The following is a 16,680-nucleotide window of genomic DNA, read 5'->3' as shown; positions in this document are numbered from 1 at the left end:
ATATTCGCTTTCATTAATCAAAACGCTGTCGTTTCAGGGGCGACCAGGAAATGTCCTGATTGGTCCGCCCCAATGAAACAGTAACCAAAGCAATAACAACCAAACACCTTCATATTTTCTGGGGATTTCATGCAATAAACCCTAAGGTTTCTAACAGCCAGGCAATAGCATTCTCAAGCAAAAATCAAAGCAAACAAAACTCCAAAATAGCACGCAGTCAACATGGCGACGATGCAACCATACTCAACGCACGTCCAACAGCAACAACCATACACATTTAAACAAAAATCTGGCAAGCTCTATGGTTTATAACAGCAGGGCAAACTTCAAACTCATGCTCATGAACAACAACCAACAAACAGCATCAAACATGGCCAGGAAACAAATGTCATCTTTAAGCAATATTAACTAACAGCCAAACCAACAAAATCATGAGAAAAATTCTGGACATGGTAAGTTTCGAAACAGCCAGCATTGACATATTCATCATCATCATGTTCATCAAACAACAGCACAGCATGGTAGTAGCATAACAGCAGCATGGCATGACAGCATGGTTTGAAATTCACACATCAAAAATCATCCATTTGCAGCATGGCTAACAGCATTAACAAGACAATATGGGAAATGGCTCTAGAGCTTCAACAGCAACATGTATGTGTTTATCATCATAAAAACAATCTTCAAACAAAGTCATACAATAACATGGTATTGGTGAACATCAAGCACATCATCAATTGACCAAGCAAACAGATAGCAGCATGTTAACAAAATCCTTCATACAACCAAAACATAACAAACCAACATCATCAATTCAAGCAGAATTCTGGCAGGTTTATGATTCATACACAACAGTAGGGCATTAACAGCATCATGTGACATCCAATCAGCACAAACCATATGGATTTTTTGGGAAAATATGTTAGGTTCCATGAACAGCAGCATATACCAATAACAGCAGCATAAAGCATTCATCATTCAATGAACCAAAACCAGACCAAGCATAGCATAATTAACATGGCAGCTGTAAACAATCAGCATGGTATTGGTTTTAAAACAACAGCAAGGGATATGCTCATGGGATTTCAAAAAATGCAGCATGGTTTTGAAATACTTCAAGCAGCATGAGTAACAACAATAGACAATCCTCATAAAACATGGTTTCTGGAGAGGCCAAGGTTCCAACAACAGCAAAAATTTATGTTGTCCCCAACATCAAAACAAAATGTCTCGACCAAAACACACAATCAGCATATAAACAGCCTGGATTTTCTAAGCATGTTTATGACAGCAACAAAGTATATTCATCATCAATTTGCAATAGGGTTAATAGCAAAACAGCAAAACAACATCATCATAACAGTAGCAGGCACACATTCATGTTTCAAAATTGCAGCAGAATTTTAGCAACAGCATGGATTTAGCAGCAATGGTATCATGTGACTTCATGCAATCAATTCAAACTGAAACCCAACAAGAACTCACAAACAGCATGGCAAGGGCGTTCTTCTCATGTTCATTAACAAATAAAACTCAAACAGCCACATGGACTCCACATGATAATACACACATGATGTTTATGCAACATATAACAGCAACTAACATCATTCAACAACAGCAGGGCAATGCATAGCAGTGGTATGTCAAATTCAATAGCAGACCAAACACAATGTAATAGCATCACATGATCACAAACAATAACATCAGCCAAACTAGTGCATACATAAAGTTATGATTTATGGAAAGGACCAAAGTTTCAACTACAGCAGTATTGGGATTTCACATGGCAACAGCATTCAAACTCATCATTAACTCGACAAACCCATAAACAGCACCAAGAAAACAACATGGCAATAATAATGCTCTTCAATGCAAACATGTTATACACAACAAGACCAAGACACACGATCAGCACAGCATTCAAGCATCATTCCCAAGCTCAATATCAATTGAAATTCGAACAAAACAACAACAGCAGCAAATAATCAACCATGAACAAAATAAAAACTAAACAGCCTCAATGTTTATGCAACAACTAACAGCAACTAACATCATTCAACAACAGCATAAGCACAATCATGGGGATTTCATAGGCAGAGTTCTGAGTTCAAGCATGAACAGCATACACATTCATCATCAATAACTTGAATTTTTCAATGATATTTCCAGAAATTAAAAACACACACATAAAGATGCTCAGCATGGCAAGGTGAATGAGAAACCAACATCAATTTTCAACCAAACATGTTGTGTACCAGGAATCGAGCAAAACATCATATGAACACCAAACTTATTTTTTCAGATTTCTTGGCCAAAACACAAACAAATCAAGCATGCTTTAGTTCATTAGAAACAGCTCAAAAAGATCTTTCAGAAGTAAATCATGGCATGGCAAAAGAAGGGGTTCGAAAACTTACTTAGTTCTGAAGCAACTCAAGATACAGTGAGGTATTGATGGTATTGTGTTGAAACAGATGGTCCTTGAGCTTTGTAGTGCTGGATAATGATGCTTTTCTAGCTCGAGAATACTTGGAACCCTTCAAATCTCAAGCTGCCATTTCATGTACATGAGGAAAACAGAGTGAGAAGATGGCTGTGAGGGTGATGAGTAACGCTTGAATGAGCTTCCCAATACTGTCTAGGTCATGGAACAATGAAGGTTGTTCAGGATTTTTGGTGGTTTGTGCAGGAATCTCGAAAATGCCAAAATGCAAGAAGGAATGAAGTAAGGAATTTCTGTGTGTAGGCTCTGAAAACTAGGGTTGAAATGTCAGGAAAATGCCCTTATATGTGGCTGTTTAGAGTTGGTTTAAGAGATGCTTAATCCTACTTATGTTAAAACAACCAAATGCACATTTTGCTAATTTGTGGAACAAGTGAATGAGGAGGTGTATGAGCTGCTCGATTATGGGCTTGGGCAGGCTGCTAGCGGCCAACATGCTGTGCTGTTTTGTGTGTTGCTGAATGCTGTACCTTGTTTTGCTCTTTTCCAACTAATTGCAAAAATTGCCAAGATTGCATTTTGATTCAAAATGATGATGGAATGATGGTATGGACATGGTTTTGGAATTGGAACAAGTCACAAATAATATATGGAACATTTCCCAATTGACCAAATCAAGAAAAAGTCAAAAACTCAAAAAGTCAAAGTTTGGTCAAACTTTGAATTTAAATGCAAAAGGTCCAAAAATGCCATTTTGAATGGTAAGGTTTTAGGTCATGAAATTTATATTTTTGGAAAGAGGATGAAAAATGTGGTTTGTAGGAAAAAACCCCACCAAATTTGGCCTTATGGTTTGGGAGATATGGCTTGTTGAAGTTCAAAAATTGGTGAAAATGATTTGATCATATCTTGACAACCACACATGGGATTTGGGTGTTCTTGGACTTTTTGAAAATGGGAGAACAAGATCTTCAACTTTCATGTTGGGCAAAAATTCATTTGAAGCTTGTATCATGATGTAAGTTTAAGATCAAGAAGTTTCCATTTTTGGCAGTTGAAATTACAGGTCCACTTTCTATTTCTGGAAAATTTTCTGATTGACTTGATTTTCTTCCATGATGAGGTTGAACATGATAGATGAGGCTTATACAAGCATGAATGAACTCCTTCAAATCGATTCTATCCATCAAATTCTTGATTAAATCAACAGTTGACCAAGTTTGACTTTTCTAGGGTTTTGGACTGATTGAACTTCTTCTGATGATTTCCAAACCCTAAATCCTTGAGAACTTGACTTCAAATGATGTCCCAAGACATATGAACTTTTGATTAATAATCATGATGCCCAAATTCTGCAAGAATGGCCATCATCCATTGCTTTGACTGATCAATGACTGACTTTGACCTAATTGCTGATGATTGCTTCAACTGCAAGCAACAAGGTTAGACTGACAATATTTTTGTACTTTTTGAATGATAAACATATGAAAGCAAAGATATACAAATGCAAAGTATGCTTGGTGATCAAGAAACAAACCTACAAGGCAATCTACCCACTAGGAGGGAAGCAAAGGCATGCAGTGATCCTTGAGGCTATGATATGAATGATATGGGCCATGAGGGATCTTAGGGCCCAAAATTGGGGTCTTACACCACCTCTCGCCACCTTTGGGCGTACTCTTTGAATGTTTCCTTGTCCTTCTGGGACATGGCCCTCAACTGATCCCTATCGGGAGCCATATCCACGTTATATTTTTATTGTTTGACGAAGGCCTCGCCAAGGTCGTTGAAGGATCGGATGTTCGCACTGTCTAACCCCATGTACCATCTCAGGGCGACACCGGACAAACTGTCTTGAAAGTAGTGGATGAGCAACTGGTCATTATCAGTCTGAGTAGACATCTTCCTGGCATACATGACCAGGTGGCTGAGAGGACAAGTATTTCCTTTGTACTTTTCAAAGTCAAGGACCTTGAATTTCATAGGAATCTTCACATTGGGAACCAAACACAGTTCGGCAGCAGACTTGCCAAAAAGATCCTTTCCTCTAAGAGTCTTCAATTCCTTGCGCAACTCAAGAAATTGATCGTTCATGGCGTCCATCTTCTCATAGACATCTGGGCCCTCAGACGGCTCAGAATGATAAATGGTGTCGTCTACCTTAGGCATGGTATGCACGATAGGAGGAGGAACAACAAGGACCGGGCTAGATGCCGACATAGAAGCAAAGGTTGGAGCAGGACCCTCAGGCATGAAATTAGGAGGCATCCCCCACGGAAACCCGGTTGGCATGGCTGTAGGAGCAAAGTGTGCACTGGCAGCAGGCACAGTTGAGGAGACGACCTCTGAGATAACCGTCCTCTGGGGAGGAGTTGAAGGCGTCGGAGAAGACTGGCTCTGGGCAGCCAGGAAGGATTCCATCAGGGCACTCAATCTGGCCACTTCCTCCTTGAGTTCACGGTTCTCTTGTTCTAGTTGATCCATCAATCTTGAAATGTTGGCTCTGGTGTAGTACCGATGAGTCAGCTTGTCTTCAAAATAAATGAAGAGCTCAGAGTTAGATCACAGGACAAGAGACCGGAAACCAAAACCTGCTTATGCACATGATGCATGCAATGCTTGTGCACATGACTTGTTTTTATTTCAAAGGAACTCTAGGGTTTTATTTGCAAATTTTGGAATCATTTAACATTTATCACAAATATAAATATCTCATAAAATATTATCAGGGAAAAGAAGTACAGTATTGTCAATCATATACAGAAGAAAAGGAAAATAATCATCCTATGGATCCCTAGAAACAATCATCTAAAGCTCGGGACACAGGAAGATAGGATGCACGAAGCCTCTTCACCTCCCTCTCGTAGGCTGCCTCCATATCCGCCTTCTCTTTGGCGAGTCGATCATACTTCCTCTTCCAAAACCGGGAAGACTGAGGAAGTAGAGAAGTCAATGCATCATTAGGTTCATCAATAACTTGATGTTCAAGGAACTCAATCAAAGCATCCTTCTCCTTAATCTGCTGAAGCAACTCTTCCCGTTCACGGATCCAAGCACGTGAACGATCTTCGTCTCTCAACTCCTCTACTCCTTGATTAGGGAGGGTTGAAGGCCCAGCCACAATCATAGGTGTAGGTCTCGGATATTCGTAAGGCATGAGATACTCAGAAGCTCTCCTCCTTACCCAAGCAGTATAAGGCTCCAAAGCGATGCAATTCTTAGGACCCAACTCCTTCCTTCCTTTCTTATGAATCTTGCGCCAAGCGCGGTCCATCCTAGCTTTCAAGCCTTGGGTATCTTTACCCTCCTGAAAGAACACACCCTCTAACAGAATGTTATTGGGTTTATCCTTTAAGGGGAACCCAAGCTGACGACGTGCCAAAACAGGGTTGTAGTTAATCCCACCACATGTACCAAGAAGAGGCACATTGGAGAATTCACCACAAGAGTCGATAATCTGCACACCATCATACACACGGTTGTACCAAGAGATATCATCATTAGTGAGAGACATGAGTCTCGTGGACCACCGTAGACATCCCTTGTTCTCCTTGAAAGCGACCGTCTGAGGTAAGTGAGAAATAAACCACTTATACAACAGAGGCAAACAACACACAATGGCGCCACCACCCTTTGCATTCCTCATATACAAAGAGAAATAGGCATCACCCAACAGAGTAGGAACGAGATTAAGAGTAGAAAAGATCCTAATAGCGTTCACATCCACAAACTTGTCGATGTTGGGGAACAAAACCAACCCATAGATAAGAAGTACAAATATGACTTCAAAGGCATCCTCACTCATGGCCTTCCCATATACAGTAGCTTGAGCAATGAGGAACTCAGAAGGGAGACCTTGAATTCCACCTTTGGTAGTCATATGACCACCAACCAGAGATTCATCTATGTGCAACATGTTTGCTATCTCTTGCGAAGTAGGAATACTCTCCAAGCCACTGAACGACACTTGATCCAGAATAGGTATACCCATAAGGTAAGCATACTCCTCAAGGGTAGGCAAAAGCTGAAAGTCCGGAAACGTGAAGCAACGGTACGAGGGATCATAAAACTGCACCAACGCGCTCGTCAATCCTTCATCCACCTGAGTAGTCAGAAGAGGAAGAAGCTTCCCAAAACGAGCTTTGAAACCCAAGGGATCTAGTACATAGGATGTCAGATTCCTTAACTCTTTCAAATCTGGTTGCCTGAAACTGTACTTCTTTGTATTCCTTCTTTGTCTTTCCATGTCTGAAAATTTGCAAATAAACCCCTTAAGTTTCCTTAAAAATTTTCTTATTACTTTGATGATATGGATGCAAATGGATGCATGAATGCATGAATGCAACAATCACACTCAAGGATCAAGCAAAGCACACCAAACAAAGGTCATGGGATGGATCATATCATCCTTAATATCAATCATCCATTTTGGTGGATTATGGTTTACACCTTATCAACACCCAAGTTCCATTGATATTAAGGATGTATGAATGGATCAACCATGAATCAAGGGTTTGTTACAAGTCACGAGCATGGAGCTTAGGTTAATAACCACCCAAATGGAGTGTACTAGGGTTTAAACCTGCCAAACATGTTCTACAAGAGGTTCCCATAGTCATCATCCCATCTTTCGGATATTATCGGAGAAACGACTACTCGTATTCTAAAAATATTCTCAAGAGAGACTCTTATGAGTGTAGTATCGCGTAACAATCGTATCAAATCTTACACTTGAACGACTTTCGCACTACATCCTAGAAAAAGGCCAAGATGGGCTTGGTAAACTAAGGTCCTTGGCTTCTAAGGTCTATATTGGAAAGAGTAATGTCTAACCATAACTTACTTGTGTGACATTATTGATCCCAACATGACCTCCACCAAGTGAATGGACTCGCAAGTCAACTTGCTAAGGAATAACTCCACACAAGTCAACAAGACTATGCCATTCTCCTATCCTAAGTGCACTCGAGTTTGGGTATAGAACTCATCTCACAAAGATCACCAAGCATACAAGGAATTAATATCAAGCAAATCAATCATTACATACAATACAGTAATCCCAAATTGCATAAAAAATATGTCACAAAACAATACAATACAACCAGCATGAAAAGTTGGCAAAACCCAATAGGCAAAACTATCCCCAGCAGAGTCGCCACTTTTCTGTAGCAGGGTATTCGTTACCATTAGAGATATTGACTAAATCCAAGGTAAATCATACAAGTCGAGTCGCCACCGCACTTCTATTTATCCAAAGGAATGGTTAGAAAGCGAACAAAAACCTAAAAGTTTTAACAAAAACTAGTAAAAGAAACAGAGATCTGGGTAAGGGGGTTGGTTATGCAATGGGAAGGTGTTAGGCACCCAAAACATCCTAGGTACTCCTAGGGAGCCCTTTTCACACTTGTGAAGGTTGTTGTCTTGTGAAAATTTTGTTTGTGCAAACATGATTGAAGAGATGAGAAGAGAATATACAAGTTTATTTACATTTTGTTTGGATGGATAAACCCAATGCCTACGTACCATCTTATAAAAAGATTAGGATCAAAACCTCGTAAATCGGGGTAAAAATCTCAAAAAAACAAATTGGTGAATTGATTGGTCCAAAAGCCTTAAGGTCTTTTGTTATCAAAGGGAGAAAACTCAACCAAACCACAAATCCACCATATGAGGATAACTTCAACATGCTAGTGAGGGGTTAACCCTATAATAAGCATGGAAGACTCATTGTCCATCACTAAGGATATAGGTGAGTATTACATCTACCACAAAGATAACTCAAACCTAATAGCTAAAGGTTATGAAAAAGTTTGATTAAGAAGAGTGGCCATTGGAACCACAAAAGCACATTTGAATGGGTTATATTTACCAATTAGGAGTATATACAAAAACGATCAAAGTTGACTTAAAGATTCAATTCAAAATAAGTGTTATGAAAAGAAAGTTTGAAAATCAAAAGCATAAGGCTTAGGTTTCTAATGTTGAAAACCAGTGAAATGTTTGCACAAAGTTTTGGCTTGGGGTTAGAGTGGAGAGATGAAGAATAATGGCTAAGTCCTAAGGAAAATAAAAGGTGAGGGATAAGAAATGAACCACACTAGGAGTTCCTCTCTTGAGATCATATTGATGATCCAAGTAGCTCCTATCCTTTGGAACAAGCAATCACAAGTAAATACTTCAAGCAATCAATCAAGCAAAGAATGCTTCATGAATCCTCCAATGGCTTTTGTATCTCACACTTTGGATGCTCATGGTAATGGTTCCTCAAAGTTACTCAAGTTTGGAATCCCCTAGCACAAGAAAACACACATCAAAAGTTCCATGAAGTAAAACAAGAATGGACAAGAGTGAGTTTAGAGATTTGGTCCTTCTAATCCATCTTCATCATTAAGATCCCCTTACTCCAATTTTGCATAAGGAAGGTCCTAGAATCTAAGTCCAAATTCTCCATTTCTTTTCATAGGGAAAGTCCTAGAAACTAAGTCCATTTCTTTGCATTTGGTCCACAACAATCAAAACAAAACACAAGCACAATAATATATACACAATTATGTGCCCAAGTGAGCAAAAGGCAAATGGTATTAACATAAACATGTGCCCAAATGAGCAAAGAGAAAAAAGCAAATGAATAATATGTGCAAGAATTGTAAATTGCATAAAAATAAATTGCATGAAGTAAATTGCATAAAGTAAATGTTAATTGTCAATGGTTAGTGTTAGTAGTTAGTGTGCCATAAGGAAAATTTAGCGCTATGTTAAGCAATCGTAATTGGACTTATGTAGAAGTCACAACTATCTGAGGCCAGTCAATAATAATGTAGGCAACAAACACAAGTTAGGAGTCTTGATTAGTGAACCAAGTCCCAAAAACTTGTCATGCCAAAAAGAAAATGAGAATTGATCTTGTATTGGTTTAAGCTTTTTGTATGATTTAAAAGACAACCTATCCTTAATGCAAAGCCATTCACTTGATCAATTGATCAAGATGAATTAGATTTGAATCAAGGAAGGTTAAATCCCTCTAATCAATGCTAACTTATCAACCTTCAACTCATTGATCAAAAAGAAAAAGATGAAGAAGAAGAAGAAGATGAATAAGAGAAATGAAAATGACAAAATTAAAGTGCATTAAATGAAACCTCATGTACCAATCCTCATATGTTGACCAATAACATTGAAAGTCAAGGTCAAACTATCAAAAACAGAAGTGAGATGAAGATTGGAAGTCAAGAAATGAATAAACTATTTTTGGCATTTTTTAATATTAAAAATAAACTTGAATTAAAATAAATGGAAAGGTCAAACTTCAAAATCACTTCAAATCAACCTTGAAAGGTCCAAGTGATTTATCCTAAGTCCAACAAGGTCAAACAAGGTTTGACAAAAAATTTCAGCATTTTTAAAAGTCAGAAACTATTTTTTATCAATTAAAAATGAATAAAAATAACCTAATTGAACTAAAATCTCAAATAAATCTCAAATCAATTCAAGAATTGATGAGAATATTTTTCATAGATCCATCATCATTCAAAGAGGTTAGGAAAATATTTTTTTCATTTTTTGAATATCAAAAACTATTTAAAATGAATTAAAAATAACCAGAAAAGAGAAAATTCACAAAAAATACCAAATGTTGAAATAAAAAATATTAAAAATAAGAAATAGAAACTAGAATTTATTTGGGAAATAATGCAATTGGTCCCATAATTTTTGGTTAAAAAATGAAAGAGATATTAATTTTTGAAAATAAGTGGAATTAAAGAAAATAAAAGCAGAAAATAAAAATTAGAAAAAACCAGGAGCGTCTGATGGAACTCATTAATTGACGTGGCAACATCTAATGGTCCAGGAGCGCATCCACACGGTAGGCCTTAGTCCACGCGAAACATGATGAATTAATGAAAGTAAACACAATGCATGGCTGAGATTAAAACGTGGGATGTACATCCAACGGTCAGCATTCAAACTGGAGAGAGGCGGCCACCGGAGCCACCTTCTTCTCCGGTGAGTCCGCAAATTCCGGCCAAACTTGCAGGTTTTTAAACCTCCATGAAAATACACGATCCTTATACCAAAATGAAGCTGGGGTGATGTACATCACCCATGTAACCTTGAATCATGCTCAAGATCTCTATAAATGGAGAAATCTGAGGTGGAAGATTCAGGTATGAAAAATACAGATCAAGGAAAAGCAAAATTGAAGCTACCACTAGCTTGCCTCTCAAGTGAGGACTTCAGAAAACATTATATCCAAGCAAAAAGGTCCATGGATGATGAGAATCGAAGAAATTACCAGTTGAAGAATAAGTTTGAATTCTGGTAACTTGAGCTTGAAACCTTGCTTGCTTTATCAAAACAGAAGTTCTATGGGATAAATGATGAAGGTTTAGAAGCACTAGATATGAGAATTCAACCAGATGAAGTTGAATTTCAAATCTGAAAAAAATGAGAAAAGTGAACTTGCTTCTCTAGTGATGGTTAGGGAAATATTTCTGCAGCATTTCAGGTTGAATTGGCGTGGCAAATGAGTGAGCATGGCAATGTATTTATAGCTGGAGCTGATGCCAAATGAGAAGAAACTCGTGTGCATGAAGCTTTGGGTCCTCCATGCATGGGCCTGTACAGGCGCATGTGAGGCCCAAAAGCTGATGGATTTGCAAGCTGATAGCACCATGAATTGATTTGGACGTGTAACTTGCCTTGCAATAGCTTGCATTTCAAGATTCAATGTGAATTCTCCATTTGTACCTAAATAATCATCTCTTCGAAAGTGCCATTTAGAAAATCCAAGCATAGGCATATGGGTAATGGTTGGAACGGTTTTTGTATGAGGAACAAATGTTATGTTGGTCAAAAGTCCATTTGGAATGTGGAAATTTATGAAATTTGAGCTTGAAGGGTGATGTGCAAAACATGTCAAGGCAAGGTTTCTAAAATTGGCCAACTTTCAAGCCTTTCTGTTTTGATGATGCAAGTTCCAAATGAAACAATCTCCAACATCAAAGTTGTAGATATTTTCAAGACAATCACAATGGACTTAAATTTTGCATCATTTGGATTTTTTATGAAAGAGTTATGGGCACTTGAAGTTGGACTTTTTTGACTTTTAATGCATTTGACCCAAAAGGACCTATAATGTCTTGCATTATCACATGTATTTTCTTCGAGATTTTGAAATTTTGTTAAACATAACATTTGAAGTAGACATCTTAATATTTCTAATTCATTTGATCCCACCTCAAAATCATAAAAAATGAGTGAGTTATGTCCTTGGGAAGTTGACCCAAAATTAGGGTTTCAGTCAAAATGACCTATAATGTATTGGAGTGGCAGATGGTCTTCCAAGCTTCAAATAAATTTTTGATGAACATGAAAGTTGTTCATATTGTCCTTAAGAACATGTTTTCGTTTGGAACCATCTCCATTTGGCCAACACATAAAACGTTAGGTCTTAGTGTATTTCAAAATAGTCAGATGAATTGACTGATCAACTTCTCAAGTTCATGACTCATATCTTGATGAATTGATGATTGAGGACACTAAAATAAGTTCAAATATGCATTAAATGATGAATTAAAGAACTTCCCTTGATTATATTTGACCATCGACTAAGGTTGCTTCATGAGCAAGGCATTGTGGTGCACAAATGAATTAGGGCTTCTCTGGGGAACATACCTTAAACCCTTTGACTTGCTTTGATCAAACATGATGAATTGAGATACTAGGGAGGAATATTTGATGGATGAGAGCCTTGGGAACCATTACCATGCTTGCTTTCATCTCCTCTTGGCCAATGTCTTTGTACCAATGATCTCCTAGAAGCTTTTGACCTTGTGATTGCTCAAGCTACAAACAAAAGATGTTAGTGACATATTTTTGTGCTTTTGGTTAGTAAACAAAATGAGAAAAGAAAAGATATACAATTCAAGTATGCTTGGTGATCTCAAACCATTCTCAAGAAGTCCCACCCAAAGGGAAAAGGAGCCAAGATGCTCAAAGATCCTTGAGGCTATGCAAATGTAATGTTATGATGCCATGAGGGATCTTAGGGACAAAATTGGGGTCTTACAGGGCCAATACTGGAGGCTTAGTCAAATACCCTTTGATTTTGTCGAAAGCCTCTTGGTGTGCATCCTGCCATTTGAACTCTTTGTTCTTCAGTCGAAGTAGTGGGGAGAACGCTTTTTTTTTGCCACTTAGATTTGATATGAATCTTCTAAGAAAATTTATTTTTCCCAAAAAGGATTGCAACTCCTTTTTGGTCGACGGAGGCTTGACGTCCATAATGGATTTTGTTTTGCTTTGGTTTACTTCAATACCCTTTTTATGCACCACGAAACCAAGGAAGTCGCCTGCCTGCACACAAAAAGCGCATTTTAATGGATTCATTTTTAATCCACATTTCCTCATTCTCAGGAAGGTTTTTCGGAGATGGTCGACGTGAGTATGCTGACCATTGGATTTTATCACAATGTCATCAATGTAGACTTGCATGAAATCTTCAATGAAGTCGTGGAACATTGAGTTCATTACCCTCTGGTACGTTGCTCCGGCATTTTTCAAACCGAATGGCATGACAACCCACTCATATGTCCCTAAGGCTCCTGGACATCGAAACGCCGTCTTCGGCACGTCTTCTTCTGCAATAAAAATTTGGTTATATCCAACATAACCATCTAACATGCTTAAATATTCAAAACCAGCTTCCGAATCGACCAGCATCTCAGCCACGGGCATGGCATATTCATCTTTTGGGGTGGCAGCATTTAGATCTCTAAAATCAATGCATACTCTCAAAGACCCATTTTTCTTTATGACTGGCATAATATTGGCCAACCATTTGACATACCTTGCAGTTTGAATAAACTTGCTTTTCAGGAGTCTTTCTACTTCTGTTTTTATCTTTGCCATGATCTCTGGGGCGAAACGCCTGGGCGTCTGCTTTACTGGCTGTCTTCCAGCTTTTATGGGCAGCTTTAACTCGACCAAATCTCTATTCAAACCAGGCATTTCATTATAATCCCAAGCAAAACAATCTCTAAATTCTTTGAGTATGTCTATTACCTCAGACTTTAGTTCGTTGTCGATGTTGGTGCTTATATATGTTGGCCTTTTCTCGCCATTCTCGCCAAGGTCGACTTCTTCCAAAGGGTCTTTTGGTCGGATTTTCTCTGGTGCCTTTGGGTCTTTTTCGAACCCTAAAGGTTCGCTGTCGTAAATGCAGTCCAGACGCTGCATGTCGACGTCCCTTCTGGCCAAAGTTGGTTTGTCTAGGGATCTTGGCCCAATAGCCATATGCCCCCCTTTATTCAGCACACAGGCTTCAACAGCCATGTTTTCTTCAGCCTCTAAGGCCGACTTTATTTTGTTCTCGGCAATGTATGCTGAAATCTTTCTTAGAGCTTCTAACTCAGACATCATCATTGACGTCCCTCCATCCTGTCGGTCGGATACCTGTGTATGGCGGATCATCTAGGCGTTCCACATCCCAAATGAAGCCGTGAGTCTCATGTAGAGTTAGAGAGACGAAAGCTTCGCTTAGATTAGCATATACATCCTCAGCTGGGAATCAAGGAGAGATGTTGGCCAACTTTCTTTCAAACTCCTTCTTACCGACATTATTCACGTCGGCCATAAAATATCCTTGGTCAGCCTCGATATTTTCGACCACCCCATCCTCTCTCCAAATCACCAGCCTTTGATGTGTTGAAGATGGTACAGCTCCGACGCCATGTAGCCACTCTCTGCCAAGTAGCAAGTTGTAACTTGGCCTAGCGTCTATCACCATGAATAGTGTCGGTCTGGTCACTGAACCTACTGTGACATTCACCATAATCACTCCCATGGTGCTTTTTGTCTTTCCTTCATAGTCCGACAAGACCACGTTATTAGACCTGATGTCGGTATCATATTTGCCAATCTTCCTCAGAATATGGTGTGGCATAATGTTGACCGTGGCCCCACAATCGACCAAAATTTTGTTGACGGTTACACCTTCCACTTTTGCCCTGATCAACAGTGGTTTCAAATGGTTTTTCATGCTCATTGTTGGTCTTTCAAACACTTCCTCTTGGCTTTCAGCAGCACCATCGTTTAGCACAAAATAACATCTTGGTTGGTGCAAAGCCATTTCTTCAGCGTCAGCATTGTCCACCGATCCTTCGAATTCAGTCACACACTTGTATTCTTGTGGTAGGATTGACACCATGTTGACCAGGATGTCGAGGCTTGCTTCAGATTGTGAATTGAAGTCATCAGTCACTTCATCAGAACATTTTTCAGCTGGTCGACGGACGTACTCTCTTATCCGTTCTTTCGCCGCTGTGTCGACCTTCACAATAATTTTCTTCCCAATATTCGCCTCGCTGGTCATGCCTCTTGCAGCGTCTCTTTCAGCCTGTTTACGCCTCTGAAAATGTCTCCATTGAGTCCTCGTCATGGGGTTCTTTCCCAAATAGTTTTCAGAGATATGAGTCCTCTTTTCAGACTTGAATTCACGCCTGTAGTTTACTGCTATACCTCCTCTAGCATCAGCAACAACCCCTTGTGGGGTGTCTTGTCTTTCCTGAGGCTTGATCCAAGTACCTCTAGGAGCACTTGCCGACGACACGTAGCTTTTAGGCCTTATTGGGTTATTTCCCACAGCCCTTTTTGAGCCTCTTTCATTCTGGTTACCCCTGGTTGGCACATTCCTTTTGCTCTTACCCAGTTGCAGCTTCTGGAAATTCTCTGCTGCTATTTTGTCGGTGACAACACCACACCTGGGGCACAAGCACACCTGTGAACCCTTGTTTTTGTAGCGATACAGAAAATCCACCAAGTCTTCATCAACCCTTGGGTAAACTTCAGCTATATCGACATCTGGGCTTTCCCCAGTTTGCTCCAGCATGTTGGCCTCATCATATTCGCTGATCTCGATCATGTTGATCTCGAATGGCTCTACGAACAGGGCTTCCTCCTGGTGAAGAGGATCAGCTTCGATCTTCATCCCGCGGCCAGCAAATTTCAGCTTGCCTTCTTGAATCGCTTTCTGAACCAAATCCCTGAAAAGGTAACAATTAGAGGTGTTATGACCAAGATAGTTGTGATATTTACAAAACCCTCTTTTCTGTCTTTGTTCCAACGGTGGTATTTTAGTACCAGGAGGTACCACCATCTGCCCATCTTTGACCAATAAGTCAAAAATTTCCTCACACTTCGACACGTCGAAAGTATAAGTTTTCGAAGGGAATTTTGGGTTGTTTTCGACAGGATTCTTTCCTTGCGCAGGCAGCAATGAGCGACACTCATAGGCGGACCTGGATTTAGTTCAGCCACGTCGATTTCTAATTCGGTCGATGAAGCATAATCGGCCTCACGTATTGGGTCTGTCGCGTCGTACTCGACAAACGCTACCTTTTCTTTCTTAAACTTATTGTGCCTAACTTTTTCTAGCCTTAATTATTCTAGATGTCGGACTCTGTCAGCTAGTTGTGACATGCTTTTCACAAAAGTCGGATCTATCTTCTTCCTAATGGAATAATCTAAACCGCCTGCGGCCATTTGAACTAGTTCGTGTTCTAGCACTTGCGTAAAACACCTAGCTTTTAAGGCCCTGAAACGATTCAGATAGTCATCTACACTTTCAGCAAACCTTCTCTTAATAATAGACAATTCTGCCAAACTAATTTTGGAGTGCCCTTCGTAAAACTATTCATGGAACCTCTTTTCTAATTTGGCCCACGAGTCGATTGAACCTGGGGCCAACGAAGTAAACCATGTGAAGGCAGCCTTGGTCAGAGAGGAGGGGAAGTTTTTTACTCTTAAACATTCATTATGAGCTAGATCCCCTGACTCTGTTAAGTATCTGGCGATGTGCTCTATTGTCGATTCACCAGACTCTACCCCAAATTTAGTGTACTTAGGCACTTTTATTCCCCTAGGCGCCTCGGCTTGGAGAATAAATTCAGCTAACGGGGAAGCGTATAATGGCCTTTGTAATGTAGCACCCATGCCATTTCTAGCCATAATCCTTTCGACAATTATTGTCAAATTATTTTCCACCGCCAAGTCTTTTTGTCGGTGTTGGTCGACGATTTGATCAGCATCCTGGTGTCGGTTGACCATTACCATCTGGTTACGTCCCGCAACTCCTAATTCGACGCCTTGATGTTGAAGGGGTCTAATGATTTGTCCTTCGTGGAATGTCTCCTCCTCCGCTGCCCCTATCTCTATCTGCACAGGAACAGTCGGTCTAA

Source organism: Lathyrus oleraceus, chromosome 4 (genome assembly GCF_024323335.1).
Source record: "Lathyrus oleraceus cultivar Zhongwan6 chromosome 4, CAAS_Psat_ZW6_1.0, whole genome shotgun sequence".
NCBI classification, from domain to species: domain Eukaryota; kingdom Viridiplantae; phylum Streptophyta; class Magnoliopsida; order Fabales; family Fabaceae; genus Lathyrus; species Lathyrus oleraceus.
The sequence above is the reverse complement of the archived record's forward strand: the minus strand, read 5'-3'. Positions refer to the sequence as shown.